The 14,592-nt window shown below is 48.2% G+C and overlaps 1 protein-coding gene and 1 pseudogene across 3 annotated transcripts in view; one reads left to right on the top strand and one right to left on the bottom strand.

The window, feature by feature from the left end:
- LOC144602227 (tetraspanin-18-like) overlaps nucleotides 1–14,592 on the bottom strand; it is a 305,930-nt gene that overhangs the window by 64,708 nt on the left and 226,630 nt on the right. The window lies entirely within an intron of this gene.
- Nucleotides 6,694–6,870, top strand: LOC144602479 (U2 spliceosomal RNA; annotated as a pseudogene).

Here is a 14,592-nt window from a genome sequence, read left to right as displayed (position 1 = left end):
GTTTATTGTGGAATTGTCAGGCAGCTGTTTTGATAATTACAGAACGCTGTCGCAGTGATGTTGTGAAAAAGGCAATTATTTCCAGTGTACATTGATGGGACATCACAGTTACTGTACAGTTAGACTCAGGATACATCACCTGTGCACAGTGCCCTCTATAAAGTTTGGGACAGACTCATCATTTATTTATTTATTTGCCTCTGTACTCCACAATTTGAGATTTGTAATATTTTAAAAATGACATGTGGTTAAAGTGCACATTGTCAGATTTTAATAAAGGCCATTTTTCTACATTTTGGTCTCACCATGTAGAAATTACTGCAGTGTTTATACATAGTCTCCCCAGTTCAGGGCACCATAACGTTTGGGACACAGCAATGTCAGTAAATAAAAGTAGTCATATTTAGTATTTTGTTGCATATCCTTTGCATGCAATGACTGCTTGGAGTCTGCGATTCATGGACATCACCAGTTGCTGGGTGTCTTCTCTGGTGATGCTCTGCCAGGCCTGTATTGCAGCCATCTTTAGCTTATGCTTGTTTTGGGGGATAGTCCCCTTCAGTTTTCTCTTCAGCATATAAAAGGCATGTTAAATTGGGTTCAAATCGGGTGTTAAACGGCCACTCAAGAATTTACCATTTTTTAGCTTTGAAAAACCTTTGTTGCTTTAGTAGTATGTGTGGGATCATTGTATTGCTGTAGAATGAACTGCTGGCCAATGAGTTTTGAGGCATTTGTTTGAACTTGGGCAGATAGGATGTGTCTGTACACCAGAATTCATTATGCTACTACCATCAGCAGTTGATTCATCAATGAAGATAAGTGAGCCAGTACCTTCAGCAGCCATACATGCCCAGGCCATAACACCCCCACCACCGTGTTTCACAGATGAGGTGGTATGCTTTGGATCTTGACCAGTTATTTCTCTCCTTCATACTTTGCTATTGCCATCACTCTGATACAAGTTAATCTTTGTCTCATCTGTCCACAAGACCTTTTTCCAGAACTGTGGTTGCTCTTTTAAGTACTTCTTGGCAAACTGTAACCTGGCCATCCTATTTTTGCGGCTAACCAGTGGTTTGCATCTTGCAGTGTAGCCTCTGTATTTCTGTTCATGAAGTCTTCTGTGGACAGTGGTCATTGACAAATCCACACCTGACTCCTGAACAGTGTTTCTGATCTGTCGGACAGGTGTTTGGGGATGTTTCTTTATTATAGAGAAAATTCTTCTGTCATCAGCTGTGGAGGTCTTCCTTGGCCTGCCAGTCCCTTTGCGATTAGTAAGCTCACCAGTGCTTTCTTTCTTCTTAATGATGTTCCAAACAGTTGATTTTGGTAAGCCTAAGGTTTGGCTGATGTCTCGAACAGTTTTATTCTTGTTTCTCAGTCCCAATGAACAGTAGTCGGATGAACAAGCAGCACAAGGAATGCAAGTTTGCATTTGGCTGGAAGTATGTCAAATTAAGGTCACAAAAGCACATCTAAAGAATGGGGTGCACTGAATCACAGTTTGCCTTAGCTGCTGCTACTTGCAATGGGCTGCATCTGCCCCCAATTGTCTCATTTTCACGATGGATGTGAGCTGGGATGGTTGAGCTGTTCACCAGTGACTTCCAGCTGCCTGCTTGCCTCTCACCCCATAGCCAGCAGCACGCCATCTGCTGTCAATTCCCTCCTCAGATGCTGCCTAACCTACTGTTCCTCCAATGCTTTGATTTCTGCTCAAGATACCAGCATCTGCAGTCCCTTGTGTCTCTGGAATCAGCTGCATTGGCCGGCAGCCTCTGTTGCCTCAATGTGCCAGAGTCCTGGGTTCAAGTATAAGAGTTAGGATGTCATGTTGCAGCTCCACAATACACTGAAGAGACCATACTGTGGAGTATTGTGTGCATTTCCGGTTGCCCAGCTATTGGAAGCATGTGATTAAGCTAGGCACAATGCAGAAAAGATTCGCAAGGATGTTGCTGAGACTTGAGCGCACAAGAACATAACATAACAAAACTTTATTGTCACTCGGCACAACACCAAACGAAATTTCAGCAGTCACAGCAAAAAAAGAAAAGAACACAGGACACACGACCCCAACACAAACATCCATCACAGTGACTCCAAACACCCCCTCACTGTGATGGAGGCAACAAAACTTCCCCTCTCCTCCCCCCGCACCCACAGACAGACAGCTCGACCCCTACCGAGGCAACCGACACGCACAGCCCCCGCAAGGGGATGGAAAGCCCCCCGGCCGAGCCGCCCCGGGCACTGAAACGTCCCGCGGCCGAGCCGCACCGGGCACTGAAACGTCCCGCAGCCGAGCCGCGCCGGAGATGTTAAGTCCCGCAGCCGAGCCGCACCGGGCACCGAAACGTCCCGCAGCCGAGCCGCACCGGGCACTGAAACGTCCCGCAGCCGAGCCGCACCGGGCACTGAAACGTCCCGCAGCCGAGCCGCACCGAGCACTGAAACGTCCCGCAGCCGAGCCGCACCGGGCACCGAAACGTCCCGCGGCCGAGCCGCACCGGGCACAGAAACGTCCCGCAGCCGAGCCGCACCAGGCACTGAAACGTCCCGCAGCCGAGCCGCACCGAGCACTGAAACGTCCCGCAGCCGAGCCGCACCGAGCACTGAAACGTCCCGCAGCCGAGCCGCACCGGGCACTGAAACATCCCGCAGCCGAGCCGCACCAGGCACTGAAACGTCCCGCAGCCGAGCCGCACCGAGCACTGAAACGTCCCGCAGCCGAGCCACACCGGGCACTGAAACGTCCCGCAGCCGAGCCGCACCGGGCACTGAAACGTCCCGCAGCCGAGCCGCACCGGGCACTGAAACGTCCCGCAGCCGAGCCGCACCGGGCACTGAAACGTCCCGTAGCCGAGCCGCGCTGGCGATGTTAAGTCCCGCAGCCGAGCCGCACCGGGCACTGAAACGTCCCGCGGCCGAGCCGCGCCGGCGATGTTAAGTCCAGCGGCCGAGCCGCGCCGGGCGATGGTAGGCCCCGCGGGCGAGCTGCGCCCCGGGGAAGAGACCTAATAAAAGAAAGGTTTCCCCCCCCCCCCCCCAACACACCCACCCCCCCCCCACCACACATACACAGCCAAAAACAGAAACAAAAACCATCCCAACACCGACACAAACAAAAAAAAAGAAAAAAAGACAAACAGACTGCCAGACAGCCGCAGCCGTTAGGTGCAGCCAACTCCTCCCAACAAGACAGGCTGGGGCTGTTTTCCCGGGAGCGATGGGGGCAGTTGACCTTATAGAGGATTATAAAATCACGAGGGGCAGAGAAAAGGTGGATGGTCACAATGTTGTTCCCAGATAGAGGAGTCTTACACTAGAGGCATAGGTTAAGGTGAAAGGGGAAATATGTAAAGTGGATTTGTGGAGCAACTTTTTCCACACAGAAGGTGTTGAGTATATGGAACCACCTGCCAGAGGAAGTGATTGAGGCAGGTACAATTGCAATATTTAAAAGACATTTGGGCATGTACATAGATAGAAAATTGGCCCAATTTGTCCTTGCCGAATTGGGCCAAAGGACCTGTTTCCGCGCAGCCTGTCCATTCCCTCCACAGATGCTGCCTGACCTGTGGAGTTCCTCCAGCAGTTTGTATTTTGATCAAGATTCCAGCATCTGCAGTCTTTTGGTTCTCCATGGGATTTGTGTAAATGTACGGTTGATGTGGACTTGGTGTGCTGTGAGTTCCATGATTGGGACATTCTCTGGCAAGCATAAGGGTTATTTGAAAAACTCACTGGAGTCGCCATTAGCAAGTTGCTGGTGAGACCAACAGGATTCACTGCTAAAAGTACACTAAGCGGAATCCATTGCAAATATCAATCAGAGTACAATGCTGGCAAAGAGTGGGTCACACATTGTGGCCAAATGTGTCAGCTGCTACAACAGTGCAATGGCTGGAGCATTCCAGTTGGCACAGTCCACATGTTTCTTTGTCGCAGCTGGAGTTTTAAAATCCTGTCCCCTTTCTTCTCTCCAGCCTTGAAGTGAGATGTGTATTGAAGTAATCGGAGCTCATTGAATGTTGGGTAGCAATTGGGTTTGGGGCCTTCAAGAGGCATAGTTCCATCTGAACAGATACAGCTGTGCTGTCTAATTTAGATAACATGCACATTGTGCATTGTACAGCAGTTAACAATTTTAGAAAGGATAAGTTATATAAGTAGACAACACCCTCCAAATATCAATGTAAACGATATAGAACATTACATGCTTATGAACTTCAATCACTGTGACCATGACTCAACTGGACGAACCATATACATGTTGTGGCTGCCAGCAGGTCAAAGGCCGGACATCCTACACTGAGTGGTTCCTGCCCTGATTCTCCAAGACCCTAACACCATCCACAAATCCAGAGTGTGATGGAATATTCTCCACTTTCACGTATGACTGCAGTACAACACTGAAAACGTTCAGCTGCATACAGGACAAAGCAGACTGCTTGAATGGTGCCCACTCACCACTCAAAATCCTCTTTCTCTTTGTCACTAGAAGACAGTGGCGACAGTGGCGACAGTCTCGACAGAATGCTCTGTAGTTACTCACCCAGACTACTCTGACAGCACTTCCCAAGGACAAAGGCATTTGGAGAATGAGAACACCACTGCCTGCAGGTTCTCCCCCAGGTCACCACACCATCATGACGTGGAAAATATCATCGTTGTTGCATCATCACCAGATTTCAATCCCCAATCTCCTCCCCAACAGTACTGTGGAAATACATCCAGCAGAATGACAGCAGCAGATAAAGAAGGCAACTCACCACAACCTTCTCAAGGTCCATTTAATAGGGAATAAAAATGTATAAAAAAAGAAATACATCCCAACTTGACAGTTATTCAGATTCATACAGCAAGGAAACAGGCCCTTCGGCCCAAATCATCCAAGCTGACAAATATGCTGACCTAAACTCGCCTCACTTGTCTGTGTTTGACCCAAATGGCTCTAAAGCTTCTATTAAAATTAAACCCTAAACATATTAAATTCTATCCATCACTGCTGTGTTTTTTGGCCAATAATGTCTTGCAGTTAAGTAACATCAAGTTTACTTATCTTATTTGTGTTTCCAAATTAATCTCTCATCTCAATCTCCGTTAACTTTGTAACCGCCTACAGTACTTTGAGCTCTCTGCATTCACCCAATTCTCAACATTTGCTATCCCTTCTTTACATTGTTCCAGCCTTGTTGATTTTGTCTTCAGCTTCCAAACTCCCAAACTCAGTCATTCCCTCGCCCACACTCCACATCTCTCTTCTCCCTTGAAACATAGAAACATGGAAACATAGAAAATAGGTGCAGGAGTAGGCCATTCGGCCCTTTGAGCCAGCACTGCCATTCAATATGATCATGGCTGATCATCCAAAATCAGTACTCCTTCCTGCTTTTCCCCATATTCCTTGATTCCGTTAGCCCTAAGAGTCACATCCAACTCTCTCGAATACATCCAGTGATTTGACCTCCACTGCATTCGGTGGCAGAGAATTCCACAGATTCAGAACTCTCTGGGTGAAAAGGTTTTTCCTCATCTCAGTCCTTAATGGCCTAACCCTTATTCTTCAACTGTGACCCCTGGTTCAGGACTCCCCCAACACCGGGAACATGTTTCCTGCATCTAGCCAGTCCAATCACTTAATAATTTTATATGTTTCTTTTAGATTCTTTGAGATGCTTCTTAAACTTTACCTCTTTGGTCATTACTATTAATAGCTCCTGTGGGCCTCAGTGTCTACTCTTTCTGTTCACAAAGGACATTTAACTGTCTGAAAGATGATACAATGGTGTCAGTGGTGGTTACTGAATGACCACCATATGCATTAACTTGACGTTTAGAATGAAAGTCATGCCACTCAGTTTGGCAGGCGAATACATTGCCGTCTGGCATGTCTTAGCACTCTTCATGTGAGCAAAGTGTCACCTATCAACAGAAATACTCTTAGAGATCTGCCACTAAATGATAAAGGTGTCCAGCTTCTGATTATCATGCCACAGTTCACACACCCCCACTCTATTTGATAGACTCAAACTGTATATTCACAAGACAGCAACAACTCAGATGTGTGTCAGTTACAGGACCATGCAGATTAAAAATGAGAAAACCTGACAGTGTATTGTCAATCAAAACAAAGTATTAAACATACAAAAAACGGATCAGGGATCACTCGATGTGCAGATAGGTAGATAACAACTACCATGTTTTCATACTGATCACTAAGTTACCAAGGGTGTTTAGTGCAATGCAAGATGTGACATTAAAACAGAAAATGCTGGAAACACACAGCAGATCAGGCAGCATCTGTGGAGAGAGAAACAGTTTTGTTTCAGGTCTGGGACCCTTCATCGGAATTCTGTCGCTGGTTAGGATGAGAATAACCGACAGGAGCTGGACTATGGCAGAAGTTGGGAGCAACCAGTGGTGCACTGATGTGAACAAGCTGTACCCTCATGTTTTGCCCTTCCACCAACAGCTTCTGTTTGTTTCATGAAGATAATGATATGTACTTTTAACTAATGGGCCGGTCAAGCCAGGTTACAAGAACTGGGACCTGTGGCCTCATTATGTAAAAGGCAATTGCTCAAAGGTGATTGCGAATGGCAGACTCTGCCACCTTGGGCCTGCTCAGACAGGGCCTCCTTAAAGGATTGCTGAGGTCCGCCTAATGTTCATCACGTTTATCTCGCTTCTCGGCCTTTTGGCTAAGATCAAGTGTAGTATCTGTTCTTATCAGTTGAGGACGAGGATTGCGGATCTAGCACCAATCAGAATTGGAGGTCACGTTGGTGACCAGGGGTCTGTCAGTTGCTGGCTTAGAGGTGGATCCATGCTAGTTGGGTAACCAACCTAACACCTCATCCAGTCAGAATGGCGGCAGCAAGTGGAGCGGGAGGAGAGGGTATTCGCAATACCCTGCGAGTGTCGGTGAAGGACCTCAGCGAGGGGCCTCCCTTCTCACAGGACCTGTTCGTCAGGAAGGTCTTGCTGGAGGCCTGCAAATTTGAAGCCAAGGACATTTACTGTCTCCAGGACTTCCCTGGTAACGGATACTTGGATGTCACTTTCAAGTATCCAGAGGGATGGCAGAAGCTGCTGCAAGACATCCAGGAGAAGGGGAACGAATCTCCGCTGTCGCTGCTGAAGGTGCAGCCACTCTTCACCCTTCCCACCCAGAAGGAGCAGATAATCACGGTGCACATGTTTAACCCGCATGTGCCCGTCGTGGATGTCCTCACCTTCCTTGCTCGTTATGTCGAGGGAGCAGGGAACTGTGTGGACGTGAAGGACCTGTTCGGGATCTGGACGAGCAAGCGGCAAGTGAAGGTGAAGCTGAGGGTGGACAGGAAGGGAGCCATCATCCACCTTCCCTCAGTGTTCGCCATCGGAGGGAACCAAGGCTACATGGCCCACACGGGGCAACCCAGGGTGTGCAGGAAATGCAACAAACCTGGGCACGTGGCGGCCCAATGCAGTGCAGTTGTCTGCAAGAACTGCAAGTGGAAGGCCACGAGACCAAGGAATGCCAAGTGAGCAACCTGTGTGGGGAGGCAGGCCACCTCTACAGGGCCTGCCCTACATACAGGCGACAAGAGGGGCAGTGGCCAACATCCCCAGGGTGGTCGAGACGCCTCCCACCACTGCCAAGACCCCTGCAGAAAGAGAGAACAGGGATCACAACAGCCAGACCACCCCGAGCACCCAACCCCCAGACAGAGGCCCCCAGCCCCCTGTCCAGGAGGGAGAGTCAATGGAAGAGGGGGAACAGGAAGAAGGCATGACATGGTGAAAAGTAAGAAACACCAGAGGGCTCTTCCCAAAGAGCCAAGGCCGGAGGGAATGAGTAAGTCTAAGAAAAGAGTCCTCTCCCAGACCGAGGCCAGCAACCTCTCCTCGTCGGAGGAAGAGGCGACATCGAGGACCCAACGGCGGAGGCAGAGGAAGAAAACGGGTGAGGAATCGGAAAGGGAAAGGACACGCCTGTTGTTCCCAGCTCTGGGAGACCGGGACCAGTGCAGCGGCCAATGGGCCCCAGCTCCGGAAGACCGGGAGCAATGAATCAGCCACCGTACACAGCTGTCGGAGATGGAGGGGGCGGTGCGCCCAGAAGAGGGTGGGACCATCACCTTCAGCAGCCCTGCGGGCGGATCCCAGCCGCGGTTCACCTGGTCGAGACCGGACGGTTCAGCCCGGTCCCGGAGAGACTTCCTCTTCACGTTGAAGTCTGTCACGGTCAGATATGCCGACCTCATGCCGGTGTTCTTCTCTGACCACTGCCTCCTTCAGGCCTCCTGTCACCTACAGAGGGACGTGGAAGTTAAATGCAGAGCTGTTGACCCCAAGAACATTGAGGAGATAAAGAGGGACTACGCATGTTGGAGAACTGTGAGGCCCCTCTTTGAATCCCCATCACTCTGGTGGGAAGCAATCAAGGAGAACAGCAAGAGGTTCTTCATCTCCAAAGGGGTTCAGAGAGCAAGGCAGAGTCAGAGGGAATTGTGTCAACTCCAGACAGATTTGCAGCAACTGCTCCTTCTGCAGTCGAGAGGGGTGGATGTGAGGGAGGAACTCTTTACCTCCGAATCCTTCAAGATCATCTTCCCGTCCAGGGTCGGCCACATGGAGCAGGATGAGACGTGCTCACAGTTCTTCTTCCGTAAGGTTCACAGGGGGAGCTCTGGGATCAACCGCATTAGGGAGGAGGACGGCTCAGTAACATCCTTGCAGACAGACATGCTGAGGATCTGCAGATTCTTTTATATGGATTTGTACCACTGGCAGGCCACAGGCAGCACTGCCTCCCAGAACTTCCTGTCCTCCATCACGGTCTTGGAGGACAGCAAGCGGGAGAGTCTGGACCAACCACTGACCCTGGTGGAGCTGACTCCACACGCCTCCAATTTGAATAGCAATCCTCCACTATGGTCAATGGTTTTCAATATCCTCCTCTGACTCCTAGTAAGTCAATTCTGTACCAATTGGCCTGGGCATGGCATCCCGACAGGCCGTGCGTGGCCAGAAGGCTTCCCGACGGGCCGCAGCTGTGGACAGGGAACTCGGCCAGAGGCCTTTAGAGAGGCGCTGCCATCTCGATGCCTCCTGGATCGCCACGTAGAAGCCCAGATCGGGGCCCGGCCGGGCCCTCGCGGATCATACGGAGAAGCCGGGCCCAGCAGGTCGGAGTCCAGGGCGGCGGAGCGGCTGATGGAGCCCGCGGCAGGGCTCCGGGTCGGCACCACGGAGGCATAATGGGGGGCGTCGACAGCGGTGGGTGAGGCGATGAAACGGTGAAGCTTCATGACGATGGGGCCTCGGCGGTGGTGAAGCCTGGCGGCGGCGGCGATGAGAGCGTGGAGGACCACCGTGAGGGATGAGGGGAAGAACAATGGAGGATCTGGCGTGGGGGAACCACCGTGAGGGGGAGGGGGGAGACCAATGGACAATTGGGATCCGGCGTGGGGGGACCGCTGTGGGGGGGGGGGGGGGAGGTGGAGAACAAAAGGAGGAGCCGGCGTGCTTTGTAACTTTGTCAGCGCCATAGGTGGCTGCTATTTGTATACATTGGGTACGCAAGCAAAGAATCTCACTGTGCCTAGTCACATGTGACAATAAAGTATTCCATTCCATTCCATCCTATATGATCTAATTTTCCAGCCAAGCCAACCATGTGGGACCTGGTCCAAGGCCTTGCTTAAGTCCGTATAAACAGTGTTTACCGCCTGTAAAAGATCACTTGACATCATGTGGCCAAGTCTTTGGAGCGGACTGAATATGCAACTTCCAACTCACAGTGTGGGGTGCTACTGTTGTGTCAAGGTCCAAGGATCTTATTGAATTTCACCCACTCATATTAATCTATCCAGCAAGGGAAATGAACAGTAAAATTCATTGCTGGAGTATTGCTGAAGCCTTCTCATAGATGTTTTAGGAAAGGAATTGGGGATTGTGTTAGGTGGATCAAATATGTCAGTTGTGGCTTCGCTGGTAGCACACTCTGCATATGGGTTCAAATCCCACACTCGGCATTGCTCAGTGCAGAGGAGATGGAGAGTCCCATCGTTCAGATCAGATATTTACTTTAGTTTGGAGGTACAGCGAGGAAACAGGACCTTTGACCCACGAGTCCACGCTGACCAGCCATCCCCGCACACTAACACTATTCTACACACACTAGGGATAATTTACAATTTATACCAAGCCTATACACCGACAAACCTGTACGATTTTGGAGTTTGCCAGGAAATCAGGGCACCCGGAGAAAATCCACGCAGGTCATGGGGAGAATGTACAAAGATAGCACCCGTAGTCAGGATCGAACTGGGTCTCTGGCGCTGTGAGGCAGAACTCTACCACTGCACCACTGCCAACCGAAGAGCTCATTCATTTGTAGGAAAAAAATTGCAGATGCTGGTTAAAATCGAAGGTAGACACAAAATGCTGGAGTAACTCAGTGGGTCAGGCAACATCTCTGGAGAGAGAAAATGGGTGATGTTTCGGGTCGAGACTCTTCTTCAGTCTGAAGAAGGGTCTCAACCCGAAACGTCACCTATTCCTTCTCTCCAGAGATGCTGCATGACCCGCTGAGTTACTCCAGCATTTTGTGTCTGTCCAGCTCATTCATTTGAGTGGCCGTAAGAAATCCCCACATCTGAAGAAGAGTAGGGGTATAATTTCCACAGTTTGGGAGACAAATATCACAGTTCACTGTGCCTTAATCAACGTTAGCATCACAGATTGCTTGAGCTTCTTACAGTGTAGCTTATTCTGCACCCTGCTTTGCAACAGTACTTCATTGGCTGTAAAACACCGCCTGGAGAGGAGAGGAACTATATAGCTGCTAACCTTTCTTTCACACCACTTTCAAAAATGCTAGCTTGTGTAAAAAATAACAGGAACTGAACACAGATCAAAGAAGGAAATGTACTTCACACACAAAAGGCCCAGAGGTAATTAGGGCAACTCGATAATGTTACCTCGACACAGAGCAGTGATCAGATTCACCCAGGCATAATGCTCGCAGTTGTCAAACACGCACTACAGAAAGAACATAACTCAATTGAAAGTTGAAGAGGCGATTAGGGGAGACCTAATAGAAATATATGAAGTGGAGAGAGTGGAACAGAGTAGAAATGTCAAAGATACAGGGCATAGTTTTAAGGTGAAAGGGGCAAAGTTTAAAGATGTGCAGTGCAAGTATTTCTTGACACAGAATGTGGTGGATGCTTGAAACGTAGTGCCAGAGATGGTAATGGAGGCAGATATGATACTGGTGTTTACTAGAGATCTGGATCATGTGGAAGGAGGTACGATGCGTTTATCGTGGTATCATGTTCAGTATGGACATTATGAATCAAAGGGACAGTTTCTGTGCTGCTCTAAGTTCTGTGTTGCAGGCAAAGCCTATGCAACTAAGAAAGGAAAACAAAAGAAAAGCGCTTTTGAGGAAAGATGCGAAGAACTGGAGGTCTCCTCAGTGGGAGAAAAACAAAACAGGAGAAATGAGCCAGGGTTCATTTGTATCGGCAACATGACAACTAAGACATAAGTGTAAACTAAAATTTAAAAACACAGAAAATGCAGGAGATACTCAATAGGTCGGGCAACACCTGTGAAAAGCGAAACAGTTAACATTTCATGTCCGGGACCTTCATCTGATAAAGGATCCTGCCCTAAAACATAAACTTGTTCTTATTCCACAGTCGTTGCCTGACCTGTTGACTGTTTCCAGCATTTTCGGTTTTCAATTCAGATATCCAGCAAGTTTTTTTCAATATTAATTTACTGTAAGTTTAAACTAAGAGGAGATGGAATCTGAAGCATAATGTAGCTGCCTGTTTCTTAGAATGTCTTCCTGAGTGACATTATGGGATATTTAGCTCAGACATTCAAAGTAGGATTTACTAGAAAATTGAAAGAAAACATGTCTCGCTCGGTCACAGCTGCTGAAATGGCTTAAAACTGCCCTTATTGCAACCTTCTGCGATGAAACCTACTATTTCTGCAAAGGTTGATAAAGAGTTAATTGCAACAATCTGCTAAATTTAGAAAGTCCCTTTGAAAAGATTGCTACAAAATTTGACAGGGATCAGCTGGGTTTATTATGAAAGTTCTGCTTCAGTCTCGGAAAAGGGAAAAAAAAATGCAGCAAAATGAACAAAAGGGAAAGCAAGAGGATTAACATGTTTATACAAGAGAGGAGAGAAATTGTCCAGGCCGGAATGCTGTTTAAATGATGGTTTTTAAGCCGCCTAAAAATATAAATCCCAGGCTCAGTGCAGTTCAATGAGGAACATATCAGCTTCACGCCAGACAGGAAAGCTATATCTCCTAATATGTGGAAGAAATGTAACAAGGCAAATTCTATCTACACAGCAACAGGGAACAATTCTGGTATCCTTTAGTGCGTTATTCCTGTCAAATTCTACCAAACTCCCAGCTGAGCTCACCTGTTTAGGTATCCTCGGCTCAAGTTCCCTCCTCTTTCATAAAAAGCCCATTCAGCCATTCAAGTTTGCTGGCCCATTCATTGCGGGCATGTCTGCCCTATGCCCTAACGCCCTTGATCTGCCCTTGCCTATGTCCTTCATGTTCCCAGCTCTAGCACCAACGTACTGATCTCAGATATAAAATAAGGCTGCTTATTGTGGAGTCCAAAGCGGAGATGATTGAGTGATTTGACAGCCAATCGAGCTCAGTGCCCAACTGAGTGCCTCAGTGCTCAATGTAAATGATGCATCTAATTTATAAGCAACTATACCCTACCTTCTACATTTCTCCAGAATTTTATTTGGAGAAGTTTCTGCAGTGTTTCTTTCCTCCACTCTGGAAAATGTTTTCTTCTGTCTAAACTGACTTTGTTTGCCACACCATGTTTTCTGAGACATACACCCTACTGCATCTCCAATAAATAGTCAAAGTGCTGGAATAACTCAGCGAGTCAGGCAGCATCTGCGGAGGGAATGGATGGGCTACATTTCAGGTCGGCACTCTTCTTCAGTCCAGTTTGAAGGATCCTAACCCGAAACATTGCCAATTCATTCACTCCACAGATACTGCCTGACCCACTGAGTTACTCCAGTACTTTGTATTTTGCTCAAGATTCCAGCAGCTGCAGTTCCTTGAGTGTGCTACTGCTTTTTCTCGGGGAGAGAGTGCCACACTTATATCACTCTGCGTGCTTCTCTCTTGAATGTATCCACTAATGGGAGAGTCTCGGACCAGAAGGCACAGCCTCAGAATACACCAAAAGGAGGTGAGGAAGACTTCCAGGTCGGACGTACCTTTAGAAAGGAGATGAGGAGGAATTTCTTTAGTCAGAGGGTGGTGAATCTGTGGAATTCATTGCTACAGACGGCTATGGAGGCCATCAATGGATATTATTAAGGGGCAGGTTGATAGATTCTTGATTAGTAAGTGTGTCAAGAGTAATGGGGAGAAGGCAGGAGAATGGGGTTGCGAGGGAAAGATGGATTAGCCATGATTGAATGGCAGGGTAGACTTGATGGGCCGAATGGACTAATTCGTCTGCTCATATAATTTATGAACTTATGAATGGTCAAGCTCTGATAAATCCCTTGTCCTGGACCTCTCCACCAACAGAAGGAGCTGATCTTTCAATTTATTTCAAAAGCCTAGGAGTCCAATTAGCCCTTAACTTGAGCTCATGTTCATAGGTTGGGCTGAGGGTTTGGTCATATTGACCTCACCACTGGTTTACAGAAAAGGATAAATTTACCACAATGGGTTATCCTAATTTCTTACCATTACTTTGTTTGGTGAATGGTAGCCATTGAGTTACCAAGTTTTCAGTCGGGTTTAACGTTGGGATTACTGTGGGTCATTCAGCAAAGTCCCCCAGAAGAGATGTTCCAAGGTGTGCAAGAGAACTGGAGATCTCTCTCCAGATTTCCTGACCTAATCCATCTGCTGTTCAAACCATCAACACTTCTAATTCCATCCGCTGTCCCCTCACCCTCTCAACTTTGCAGTTCATATCGAATCCTGCACCAATGCTTATCAATCATGATTATGCCTGCTACCACATTAGCTGCCTATATCTAAAACATAACCCCTATCTGTTCCCAGCTTGCCCGGCTTGGTATCTTTCTTTTACTCTTTTCCATCCAGCTTCTTTGGCACCTTCATCCTTCTCCACAGGTGAACTAACAGGGGAATGTTCAGCCATCTGATTCCTCTCTCGGCAATTGTTCCCTATGTTTCTCCAACCCCCTCATTCATGTCCTTAGTCGCCAGTGGCTCCCTCCTTGACTCTCCGGTCTTCAAGGCATCCCCTGCAGTCAGCAGCCCGCCAAGCCCCTCTTTGCATTGGGGAACCAGGCCTGCCATGCTTTAGTCATCATTCCAATAACCATCTCCATTTCCACCTGACTACTCCTCTGTAAAGCACGGTGGATGCATCGCCGGTACAAACGTGATTTGTCATAAATGTAATTCCATCACAAAGTGTCATGAGGTGCTCTGCACTGACATCATTGGAAGAGCCATCGTTCTAAGCTATGCCCAATCGCAAAACACTGTCTTATTTAAGTAAACTCTGACCAAACTATCGGTGCTGGACCACTT

The sequence above is a fragment of the Rhinoraja longicauda genome, chromosome 18, assembly GCF_053455715.1.
Source record: "Rhinoraja longicauda isolate Sanriku21f chromosome 18, sRhiLon1.1, whole genome shotgun sequence".
Lineage (NCBI taxonomy): Eukaryota > Metazoa > Chordata > Chondrichthyes > Rajiformes > Arhynchobatidae > Rhinoraja > Rhinoraja longicauda.
This window is presented reverse-complemented; position numbering and strand designations above follow the sequence as displayed.